Source organism: Canis lupus, chromosome 14 (genome assembly GCF_048164855.1).
Source record: "Canis lupus baileyi chromosome 14, mCanLup2.hap1, whole genome shotgun sequence".
NCBI lineage: Eukaryota > Metazoa > Chordata > Mammalia > Carnivora > Canidae > Canis > Canis lupus.
In genome coordinates this window covers 49,647,415-49,659,842 of record NC_132851.1, presented here as the reverse complement: position 1 = coordinate 49,659,842, position 12,428 = coordinate 49,647,415, and the positions used below count along the sequence as shown (strand labels likewise).

The following is a 12,428-nucleotide window of genomic DNA, read 5'->3' as shown; positions in this document are numbered from 1 at the left end:
GTCTCTGCCTCTCTCTGTGTGTCTCTCATGAATAAATAAATAAAATCTTAAAAAAAAAAGTCACTCCTTTTGTGCTCTAAATGGGCACCTTTACTGCATCATATGCTAAGGTATACCTATCCCTCTTGAACTATAACTCTTGTTTCTTGCTTCTGTGATATATCATATCTTTATTCTGTGAAGCCCAGAGTTTTAAACGATTGTACTTGAATCTATTTTTTGGTGATGGTGGTGGTGGTGGAGAGTTAATGTCCCCACTTCCCCTGATGGCTTCTACAGGAAGCTTAAGGCGTAATCAGACTATAAAATCCTGACCAGAGAGGCGATCGTAATTTCAGCTACAGACTAAGCAGATAAGAGACGACCGGCTATTCACCAGTCAGAAAGATAAGGGAATGAGTTTGATTCCTCATTAAAAGCTTCATGGTTTAAGTCTTTAAAAAAAAAAAAAAAGTGCAGGGTCTTTGCTTATTAAGTTACATAAACAGAGTGAAGTGCCATGGGGGAGAATGGAAACTCTTGGTGTGACCTATAATTAGAAAATTTCCACACAGAGAATAAAAACAGAGACTGTACGCCACTTCCTGACCCCACTCACCCACAGAGGCTAAGCCATTGGTGGGACTCAGATAAGAAAACACCAAGGAAAGGAAACCTGAGCCAGGCGGCCTGTTTGCTCTGATGGGATCCAGCCTGAGAGCGATGGATGGAACATGCCCTTGTAGTTTAAATCACCTCCAAGGCACCACCGGTGAGAAGGGAAGGCATCACTTTCTTGCAGAAGCAGTAAACCAAATGACACAACCGACAGTGTGCCATGCTGGCTAAGGACACGGACGGAGATCATCGCCTCATTAGGGTAGAATGAAAGGTCTGGTTGGTCTATGGGCCCTTGCCTACCCCTTCTGGTATTTTAGGTGAGATGCTCCCCGCCTCCCACCCCCGCAGTGTGTCGGTAGGATCTGGGTCCTGATGCCTGGCCTCCTCCCTCCTCCCAAGGCTGTTGTTAAGGACTCAGGGTGAGGATGCACACCAAAGCACTTAGATAGCTGCCAACACCCTCCCACATGCTGGCTGTTGTTATGTTACTTTCCGTATGTTAACTACATTTCTCTATAGCATGGTATAAAAAAAAATTACATCCGGAATCTAAAGTAGACATTAAAAAAAAAAAAAAAAGGCTCTGATTTTTTTTTCTTTCCTTACCATTAGACAAGTCCTGTGCAAGGAAAGTGGTCAGTGGCATCGCTGACTTAAGTTCCTCCCATCTCTGCGGTGGCTCACACTGTGCACTGATCAAGGTCAATCCTGAGACTTCCATGCCCCGCTTTCCCGGGGCTTCCTGATGCCAGGCTCTGTGCTAGGGAAGAGCAGACTGTGTGTGCTGTGAGTCCCGGGGAGAAGGCGGGGAGTCGGAATCTTGCTCTCCCACTTACTCATTATGGGATTTTGGGAATATAGGTTCACTTTTCTGGGCTTCCATTTCCTTCTATGCCTGTCTGTCTGTATCATTCTCCTTTACATCTCCACATACCCTAAAATGGGGTAAGAATATGGACTCTGGTGGTTTGCTAGGTTCCATGAGTCAATGGATTGGTAAACTGTTTGAGGACAGAGAAGGCATCCCAAGCACATAAAACAGTGCTGACAGGTAGTAGATGCTCAATTAAACTGAATAAAAAAATATATTTAAAAAATTCCTAGCATGGTGACTGATACATCGTAGGTGCTTTTCAGAATTTTTATTCCATTTCCCCAATAAGTGTTTTTTTTTCTTAAAAAAGGTGTTTACTAATTAACTGAATAATACACTTAATAAATCCCTTAGCCCCTCTGGGCTTCATTCTTCATCTGTAAAAGAAATTAGTATAGTTTACCTCTTATGTCTGCTCTGTCTGACAAAGATTTGCTTTTTCCAACAGTCACATCTACCCCCAATGGAGACCAGTTTTGTCTGTAATGAATGTACTGTGGCTTTGGTGGTTGGCTTACAATCAGCTGGTATAAAAAAAGGAAAGCCTTAAAATTCTAACCAATTTCAACTTTCACATGAAAAGCTCTCTATTTTGCCTTGGACAGTTCTGTTTTTTTCCGTATTCCATCCAGTTAGTGTACTTTCCACTCTCAAAAGTGTTCAGGTTTAGAAGATAAATTGTATTGTCACGAATTATGAATGATGAGGGCAACTGGCTGCCTGGCAAATGAGTGGCCTCCTAAGCTTTCCAGCAGGACATAAGGCCCTGGCCCCTGAGCCCGGTGCTGGTCAAAGCAGCTGTCCTGGACATGCTGTTGAGTTCTAGGGACCCAGAGAAGCTCCAGCACATTTGGAGGAACCTAGAACCATGTCATCTGAGGAACAACATTAGGAATGAGGGATGTTTAGCTTAGAGAAAGCTCTCACAGGGTACATGGCTGATTGGAAATGTTTTAAAACCATCAAGACTCGTTCCAGTGGCAGCAGAAGGCCAAACAAGGGCCCATGAGAGGCCCGCCAAGGAGAAGCATGTTAGATTCATCATGGACCAGCCTGGCAGTGATATCAGTTCCTATGTCAGGATATGGGATTATGTCCACAATACACTACTACATTTTTAAAAAGCTGGTGGCAGAAATGTATATAGAGTCTGGTCCCATTTATATAAAAATGCTTGCATTGATAACTTTGTGTATAAACAGAAGCTGTCTCGGTAAATAGGATGGAAAACACTACGGCTGAGAGGAGTTTTCTCTGGAGAGTAGAATTTTGTTGAGCACAGTGGGGGGATTTTAATGTTTTACTTTACAGACTTTTATAATATTTCACATTACAAACTGCTGTGTTGTTTAACATATATCATGGATTTAAAAAAAATAATACATAAGAAAAAGTTGTAATGACAGGAAGTAACGCATCAGGTGAAGAACAGAATTAGAACCATCAGAGCTCAAAGAAAAAAAAATAAGTCAGTTGCCTTTGGAAATAGAGTTCCCCTCCTCTGGAGAGACCCAAGGATGGGAACAAGTATCTCACTGGTGTTAGAGATACTCATGTGTGAGTCTGTGATCTGTAAGGATTTGACATCCCTGGGATTCTACTCCACTTTGAGATTCTGTGAGATAAAACCATTTAATGGTTATGCTTGAAGCCATTTTAAACCATGATCCTGGGCTGAAAAGCAAGAATGAGGCCATGACTATTACTCTCTGCTTTAAGGTTTCTCTGTTGAATGCTGTTACTATTTTTAGCCATCACATTATCATGGGAGATTTCTTGAGTGGCTGCTGTGTTGCAGACTTTGTGCTTTACACACACACTTTCATTTAATTTTCGTGATAGTGCATGATAGCACCATTATTATTTCCATAATAATGGAGTAATAATGGGTGGGGAAACAAGCAAAGAGGGGTAAAACAACTTGCTCAATGTCACAGTGCCGGTCGTGTGGGGATTTTGGATGTCAGTCTAACATCCATCTGACACCTGCTCAATTACATATAAAAATGTGACCTTGGGCATCAGCTCCTCTCTGAAGACAGTTTCTGATTAGTCTAACCCAACAATTATACCCAAAAGAAATTTAAATTATTAATATTATTATTTTTGCCCTCCTCACTGTAAAAGGCAGGATGATTTGGAACTTGTTCATGCACTTTTTGGGGTTAATTTTCTGAGGAAATGACCTTAGCCCTGGTGGGACCAGGGCATCCATCTGCCTGAGTGGGTGGCGTGGGAAAACACAAGGGGACAGTTTGGACGTTGGAAATCTTACATATAGAATGCAAAGACAAAAGGTGCAAGAAATAGGCCCTCCCTAATGTTGAAAATAAAATTGCGTTCTGGCGGAAGACAGTTATTGTTTTGAGGAGGGATTTTCTGAATTCCTTAATTTCCCCTTAAAGCACACAGAGGAAAAGACCTTGCTTTCTCCACCAGAGACGAGATAGCTTGATTACTAGGCTTGTTGCTGTGCCATATAACCCTGCATAGTAAATGAATATCCCCCCCCCCCATTTCCAGCCCCAAGACTTGATGGGAAGAAGAGAAGTGGGCAAAAGAGAGAGAGGGTGAACGAGGAGAGGGGAGAAGTAGGCACCTGGCCATGTGCCCCTCCAGGTTGGAGCTCCTCAGGGAGGATTTGTGTTAAAAGCAGAGAAATTTTGGGGAGTCTGAGGGCTGAGCCTTGGCCCAACTTCTTGGGTACAGCCTGGGACAGTTGTAGTCTCTCTGGAGAGCCCCTCGATATATCAGATTCTGGAAAACGGGTGGCCTGCAGACTTAATCAGACATGGCTGAGAGAGGCTTCTGGTGTTTGCTGAGGTGCTGAGGCCAGAGTGACAGGCAGCTCAGAGAATCCTGTGAGCCCAGGCTGCAGAATAGGTCACAGAAAGTGGTCCCGTGAGGAAGTTGGCTGGATTTCCTCTGCCTCACTCAGGCCTGCGTGTGGACTGGGGGACCGTGTGAGTAGACAAGTAGACAAGACTGGGCCTCTGTAACAACCCGGAAGTCAGAAAGTTGAATGAGGGATGTTTGTATGGGTACCTCAATAATGCTGACGGGCCCCAAGGTTGAGGCAGCCTGAGCTCACAAAGGCCACAGTAGGCCAGAGGGCTCCTGTCCACCAAGCTGCACTCTTTTTTCCATGCATCCGGACCCCTCCAGACCTCACCCAGAACCCAGCAGCCAGGGAGGGCCCAGATGGCTGAGAAATCTGAGATGGTGCTTTTTTTTTTTTTTATAAATTTATTTTTTATTGGTGTTCAATTTACCAACATATAGAATAACACCCAGTGCTCATCCCATCAAGTGCCCCCCTCAGTGCCCATCACCCAGTCACCCCATCCCCCGCCCACCTCCCCTTCCACCACACCTAGTTCACTTCCCAGAGTAAGGAGTCTCTCATGTTCTGTCTCCCTTTCTGATATTTCCCACTCGTTTTTTCTCCTTTCCCTTTTATTCCCTTTCACTATTTTTTATATTTCCCAAGTGAATGAGACCGTATAGTGTTTGTCCTTCTCCGATTGACTTATTTCACTCAGCATAATACCCTCCAGTTCCATGAGATGGTGCTTTATTTGGAATGGCACTGTCTGATAGAACATTCTGCAATGAGGCAGACATTGTAAGCATCCAGTAGGGTAGCCAGGAGCCACATGTAGCTAACTGTTAAACACCGGAAATGTGGCTAGCAACCTTGAGGAATTGAATCAAAATTTTTTTCGATTTTAACTTTTTTTTTATTGTAAAACAAAGAAGTAACAACCTTGAAAGAGAGTTTATTTTTTTTGAAAGAGAATTCAAAATAGAAAACAGTAACATGTATAATCTTTGCACTATAACAAAACGTTTTTTACTTATTCTCTCTTAGTCTTCATGCTCTTATATATCTATTTATGTTCTGAAATCAGAATACATACAAGATAAAAACTAACTTTTAATTACTTTACCTCTAAGGATATCTAGGAAGAGAGCTAAAATATTTCTAAGTAAAGGGCAGGGAGACTAAAGATGTGTCTTGTATTTTTTTCTTTTGGAAAATTATTTGAAAGAATCAAAAGGAAAATCAAAAGCCTTATTTAAAATGAGTGTGGAATTGAAATTTAAATGTTAATTAACATACTGGACAGCGCATATTTAGAGGGACCATTTAATGCACTAGATTGAACCAAGTTAAGTAGATAGAACGAAAAGTTAATGTTTCCCCTCCAACAAGTGGGTATTGTAAAGAAGAATGAATTAGTTACAGATCCAATAAGGAAACTACCTCTTCTCTGTATATCTGAGATAAATTTGTGACCCTCCCCCCGTGTTACTACTGATGAATGTGGGCTCACTGTCGAAAAAGCTGGAAAATACAAGTGAGCAAAAAAGAAAAACTGGCCAACATCTATATAGTCCCACCACTTCCCTTTTAATTTTAATAAGTATCTGTCCAGTCATGTGTTTGGGTGTTAATGTGCGTGCACCTGATTACTCCTGGCAGTGGGATGATCATGTCCTATTGTTTTATGATTTGCTTTTTCCTCTGAATTAGATCACAAATGATCCCCAAATGAAGAGACTGGGGGTGTCTTCAGTGTTTCCAGGTCATGAACGATGATGCTCTGCTACATGTCCTGGTGGCTAAATCTTTGTACACACCACACTACTTTTCTTGGCTACTACTCATCTCCATTCCCTGTCTCTCTGATTTTTGTGAAGTCTTCTCCCTGGAACATTCTGTGATACCTTCCCATCAACCAACCAATCTACGCTGCCTTTTCTCTCCCCACAGAAGTCCACCTTGCTCCACCGTGAAGGAATTAGAGGAAGATCAATTGACCTCACCTGAGTTGAATATCTACCAGGATTAAGCCAGATGGGAGAAGGTAGGTCCTCTCTCCTGGTTGGGAGTGGGGTTCTCTGCTGGTCTCCACATAAGATTTAAGAGGTAAAGAGGCCATACGGTTGTTTCCTGTTTATGGAAACCTCATCTTTCTTCACCTGTCCTTCCTGTTCCCGACTTCCTGTCCTTGCCTTCATGTGACCCTTACAATTTCCTGCTCTGTTGACCTGCCATGAGTTTATGGTGGGAATGTTTGACAAGATTCCCCAACCAGGTAGGATCGCTATATATCCCACTCACTTGGCTCTGCATTGGTTACCAAACCCCATTTCTAATTGGACTGATTTCCACAGTTTAGGAATATTTCCCTAGCCTGTCTCTATTCTCTCAGGGCGAATCATTGCTCTACAGTCACTTCTGAGACAGATTCTTTGAATTACTAAACAATGACAAGAGTAAGAGGAATAGGAAAGAGTCATTCATCGCTGATAATTGTCTTCATGCTGCATGAATCATCAGTCCCTATTTGTATCTAGGGTGAATAAGAGGTTACCGTAAAGAAGTGCTATAAAAATTATTACTTTATTCTGAAAAGTCAACACATGCACAGGCATAAAATTAAGAAAGCACGAAAAGGTCTAGAGTGAAAAGTAATTCTCCCTTTTACCTCCATCCCTAGAGAGCTTCCTCACCAGGCAACCGTTATTACCAGTTTCTTGTGGAGGTAACTATACCCACATGTCCAGTAAGGTGACTGCCTGCCACATATGCCCGTGTGTATACAGCTGCATTGAACACATGAAAAGTGGCTAGTCCAAAACTGAGATGTGCTCTAAATATAAAATACATGCCATATTTCAGAGACTTCTGAAAGAAAGCATGTCAAGATCTCCTAAATAATTTTTGTATTGATTGTATACCAAAGTGATCATCTTTTAGATATTCTTAAATGAATTTTGCCTATTTCTTTCTACTTTGTAGCTACTAGAAAATTTAGTTACTTACGTGACTCACATTTGCAGCTTGCAGTACATCTCTACGGGAGGGGAGGGTGCTGGTCTATACAGAACTAAGTTATCTATATATACATATTTGTATGTCATGGTCATAGAGCCTTATTTAAAATATATCTGAGAATATATAATCTGATACCTATAATCTATATCTATATCTGATATAAATATAGATATTTATATATCTATAATATATAAATATATCTGAGAATAATAATAATTTTATGTTTCCACTATGGTTTCCAAAGCATGTTCATTGGTTTCGCATTCAATTCTTTTTTTTGTTTGTTTTGTTTTTTTTTTTTTTGCATTCAATTCTTATAATAACCCAGTAACATAAGCGTTTTACCTAATAGCACAACAAAGCAGAGGAAAGGAAGAGAAATGAACCTTTGTGTGGGATACTTTATACACATAAATCCATTTAATTTTGAACACAATATGGAGGCAGGGTTTAGAGGTTTTTAAAAATTTTATCAAAAAAAACTTTTTTGAGAGCGTGTATTTGGTGTGTACATGTGTGCATAGGGTGGGGGGGGAATGAGTGGTGAGAGACAGAGTGAGAGAGGGAGGGAGGGAGGGAGGGAGGGAGGGAGGGAAGGAGGGAGAGGGTCTCTGCATTGAGCATGGGTCGATCTCACACCCTGAGATCATGACCTGAGCCTAAATCAAGAGTCATATGTTTAACTGACTGAGCCACCCAGGCGCCCCTTACAGGTCTTATTACTCCCATTTTACAAATGAGGACAATGAGGTTCAGCATGGTTATGGCTCACAGGAATCCCATAGTTAGTCAATGGAGGGGTTCATGGTGCAACTTTACTGTCAGATAAACATGAGTGAGCTGTAGCTCTGCTACTTTACTAGCTGTGCGAACTTGGACAAGTTTATTAACATGTAGAATGGAGAAAATAAGAGAAACTGTCATGGGGGTGTCAAAATGAATGGAGACAGCATTTATAAGTTCTTTGCACAGTGCCGAGCACAAAGCAAGCCCTTAAAACGTGTGTGTGTGTGTGTGCATGTGTGTGCCAAGATTCAAACCCAGATTTCTAGTTTCCTGAGCTCCAACCTCTTCATATCTCCTCTCCTGGTGACTCAGTCCCTTCTGGGCAGCAAGACTCAGTTTTTCTGACCCAGGTATCATCATCATTCCGTCATTTACTCCTCTATAAATTGGGGGGAAAGCAGGAACAGACAGGAGGCATTTCCAGGTCTCCATCTGCCTGCCACCTCTCCAGCTAAGGAACGTGTTGAGCCTCCCCGTACCCGAGAATCTTCTTCATCAAATATGTCATGTGCTACTACTGCTAAGGTGGAGACTCCTATGGGCTTTCTTTGATGTCTTGGAGCAAAATAAGTTGCAAGCCACGGGGACTTGTGAGTGAAAACGAGGAGACCCTCGTCCTGGGGAGGTGGATGTGGAATCCATCGTTGGCTTCAGGGACACTGGTGATTAGGGTTAGGCAAGCTGTGGTGTATTCAGATGGCCCCCAAATCAAGCAACTCATTATCATATAATAAACTACGGTTGTGAAATTGAGCAGAACCCTCTGATTTTTGAACAGTCTTTATTCTTTCCCTTTTGAAAAAAAAATGACAGGAAGTAAGCGATCAGGAAATGTAGGAACAATGGCCTTTTCCTGGAAGAGTGGCTCTGAAGGATGACTAAACGTTCAGCCACGCTGGGCTCTGGGCTCGGCTGGGGAGGATGAGGCCAGGGGTCTGCTCGCTGGGAGGGGGGGCCCAGGGGTAACTCCCAGTGATGGGCAGAGCCACCCCCGGAGCTGGTGTATTATTTATGACTCTCTATCTGGTGAAAAGAAGTGAGAGATTGTGGCAAGGTTAGGTTGGGCCCGGAGACCATCAAGCTGTTAATTGGCAAGAACTGCCACCTGATTTGAGGCCTTTCGAAAGTTCTTAGTATCAGGCAGGAAGAGCCAAGAGAGACTGCTTTCATTTAGTAAGCCCCCAGTTATTTTCTCTCCGTAAAAATAATCAATCATAATTTGTAAAAAAAAATAAAACTACCTCTCGGAATGTCTTCTCAGCCTGAAGTAATAATCAGTGTTATACTGAATTAATGTCACTCCACTCCCGGGCTGGCACAGACTCGGGGTGCTTCACCTATGCTAAGCAGCCTTACTACCAGCAAATGTGCAATTTCTCCTAGGCTTTGGGAAATGTTCCAAAGCCCCCCTGGAGTCTCCCTTCTTTGCTCCTCAGATCCTTGAGAGGACCAGGAGCTTTGGTGTCTGTTTCACAGGGGTTCCTAGGAAGGGAGGAGGTCCCTTTCCAGTGGAGCATCGGATGCAGGTAACATTAATGTTTTTATTTCTTTGAAAAAGAAAAATGTAAAGTTGAGAAGGAAAAAGATTATACATAATCCCATCACTTGGACAAATTATGTAAGTAGAGTGTCTTTAGTCCTCTCATTACATGCCTCTCATTTTTAACACTGTAAAAAAAAAAGGCTCCTGCCATTTCTTTTCTTAACTGTGATATGATATGTATAAAATAGACAACTTTGAGACTATAAATATATGATACATATAAAGATAAAATACCTAAGTATAAATATAAATATATTATACATATATTTATAAATATATTATTTATACAAGTAAAATACTTATTCATTTATTCATTTATAAATACATGTATTTGTATAAATGTAACATTAAAATATATAAATATATATATATACCTACTTTCTTAAAATGGGATGCAATTTGCTACTTTTTTTTTAATTTGCTACTTTTTATTCAGATTTTCCACATCAGCACCTAAAACTCTTCCTTTTAAAAAATGGTTACAAAACAGCTGACGTCCAGCAAAGTTTATGATGTGCTGTGTTCTTCTACGCACTTTGCAAGCATTAAACTCACTTTAGTCCTCACAACAACCTGTGAGGCAACCACTTTTGTCATTCCCATTCTACAGAGGTAAGAGAGGAAGGCCTGGGGAGGCTAAGTAATTTGCCCCGATTCAGGCAACATTAATGCACCCAGATTCCAGCTCACACAGTTGGGCTCTAGCACCCATTTACCTCTGATCCGTCACCGGCATTCACACTGTGCCAGGCATGGGTGGACCAGTTTAGTGGCCATCCTGATTTCTTTCTTGTTATTTCCATGCTTAATGAACATCTCTGTGCATACATCTTTGTGTCCTTTTGCTTCTCTTTCAGAGGTATTATGTCCTAGAGGTGGTGTGTCCCAGTGGGGGGGCGCTGGTTCAAATTTTAATAGGTGTATTTAAAATTTCAATTTCAATGGGTGATTTGAATTTCTTTTTTTTTAAGCACGTGCTAGGTGCCAAACATAGTTTCCCATCCACTATCATGGCACTCTTGTGCGTATGTATTATGAACACTCTCATAACCTGTAGAAATTAAAAGATTTGTCCTGAGTCCCATAGCTAATCGGTACCTGAAATTCCAAACCCAGGGTCTTGGCTCCACATTTTGTGTGAATTCCACTGTACACTAGCATTTAATGTGGTAATTGCCATGTGAAGGTTTTTAGGATTTATTCTTAGGAGCCAGAATTTAAGCCTAAACCCACCAAGCCTGTCAATGTTATAAGGTCTCAGTTCTTCCCCAGTGAAGGGAGGGATTTAAGTTCCTAGAAAAACACCCCAAATATTTCTTTAGAGCTCAATGTTAACTAGAATATGTTGATACTGAAAAATGATTTCTATAGTTTTAATTCTTCTTAATGTCTTAACATGATTTATATTAAAGAATACAGTCTCTGCATTTATCAAGCAGTTGCTTACTGGAAATTCTAAAAAAAGAATCATAGATTTACTTAAAAACATAAACATAGTCTGATCATGGGACAGATGAATAGGCACTGTGTGGATTTTGGACATTTCTTCTTTCTCCTGTCCATTTTTGTGTCATTTCCCTGGCCTGCTACTTACTAATGGGTTCACGCTGGGCAGGTTACTTTATCATGTTAAACCTAATTTCCTCATCTGGAAAATAGGGATAGCCAAAGTATCCCATTCTGTGGAATTATTGCAAGGACTGAGCCAAATAACCCATGCCTATTGTTTGACACTGTGCCTGACACACAGTAGGCCAGAATAAATGTTAGCAGGTTGTAGTAGCAGCAGCCCAAACCACAGTCAAGAATGGACAGTTAGGTTGAGGGGGGATGGGCAAAGTGGGTGACCGGCTGATGCTGAGGTAGTAATAAGTATGTGGTAGATGAGGAAGAAGTAATTGTATGTGACAGGGATGGTAGGAACGATGGCTGGGGGTGCCGGCTAACCTGGATATGGGGGTAGGGCAGGAAGGAACTCAGTTTAAAATATCAGGTTTTGTACTTGATTTTCACCATTGGCTTTTTGAGGTCTTGGTTAATTGAATCTTTTCGCCACAAGGATAAAACGCTCCTCTTTTGCATTGGGGGTGAGTTGATATGAATTAATCAGGCTCTGTGAAGTGTGTCGAGGAGTTATGATCTATGTAGGTATGTGTGGGAGCAGTTTCACCAGATGTGAAAGTCAAATTAGTTAGTGTGGCTGCTGCCTGCAGCTGAGGTGAAGGTTTATCTGGGAAAGAGGAGGAATCTGTTGGCTAAAAACAAGACTTTGGGTTTTATCCATGGTTGTCCATATTCTATGTCCTTCAATAATTAAGACTTGGCTCTACACCAGCAATGCGGGAGCCTTAGAATTCATATGTAGGAGTTTGGGTGAGTAACGTTCTGATGCTTAATATTACCTGGAGGTAACTATTGGGTCTGTAAGACTAGCCAGGAAATCTCATGAAAAGAGTTCCTTTGTTGATATATTGGCTCCTGTTTCATTGTATTTGGTACAGTGATCCAATGAAAATAATAATTTTTACTTTTCTGGTTTATTTGTGGGTTAGGCTGAAAAGCTAAGGAACTCAGTACTGACAAAGGACCAGGAGAAAAATGAATTAATTGAAGCCTCCCAAAACTCCAAGTGAAGAATGCTATAGTGACCATCTTGTGGTTGCCCCCCCCCCGCCCCCCCCACCCCCGGTGCCCTTCTGCACACAGATTCCCTCTCTTTCTTTCAGAAAATCACATTTCTCTGGTGCTTATCTTATGCCTTGGATAGAGAGGTGGCACTT

General features: G+C 41.5%; 1 long non-coding RNA gene across 2 annotated transcripts in view; it reads left to right on the top strand.

Annotated features, from left to right (window-relative positions):
- The window catches only part of LOC140604092 (uncharacterized), a 129,842-nt gene that overhangs the window by 97,580 nt on the left and 19,834 nt on the right, over positions 1-12,428 (top strand). For both annotated transcript variants that reach the window (XR_012007131.1, XR_012007130.1), the window contains exon 3: positions 6,252-6,345. This is a non-coding gene — a long non-coding RNA (uncharacterized lncRNA). The remainder of the gene's footprint in view (positions 1-6,251; positions 6,346-12,428) is intronic.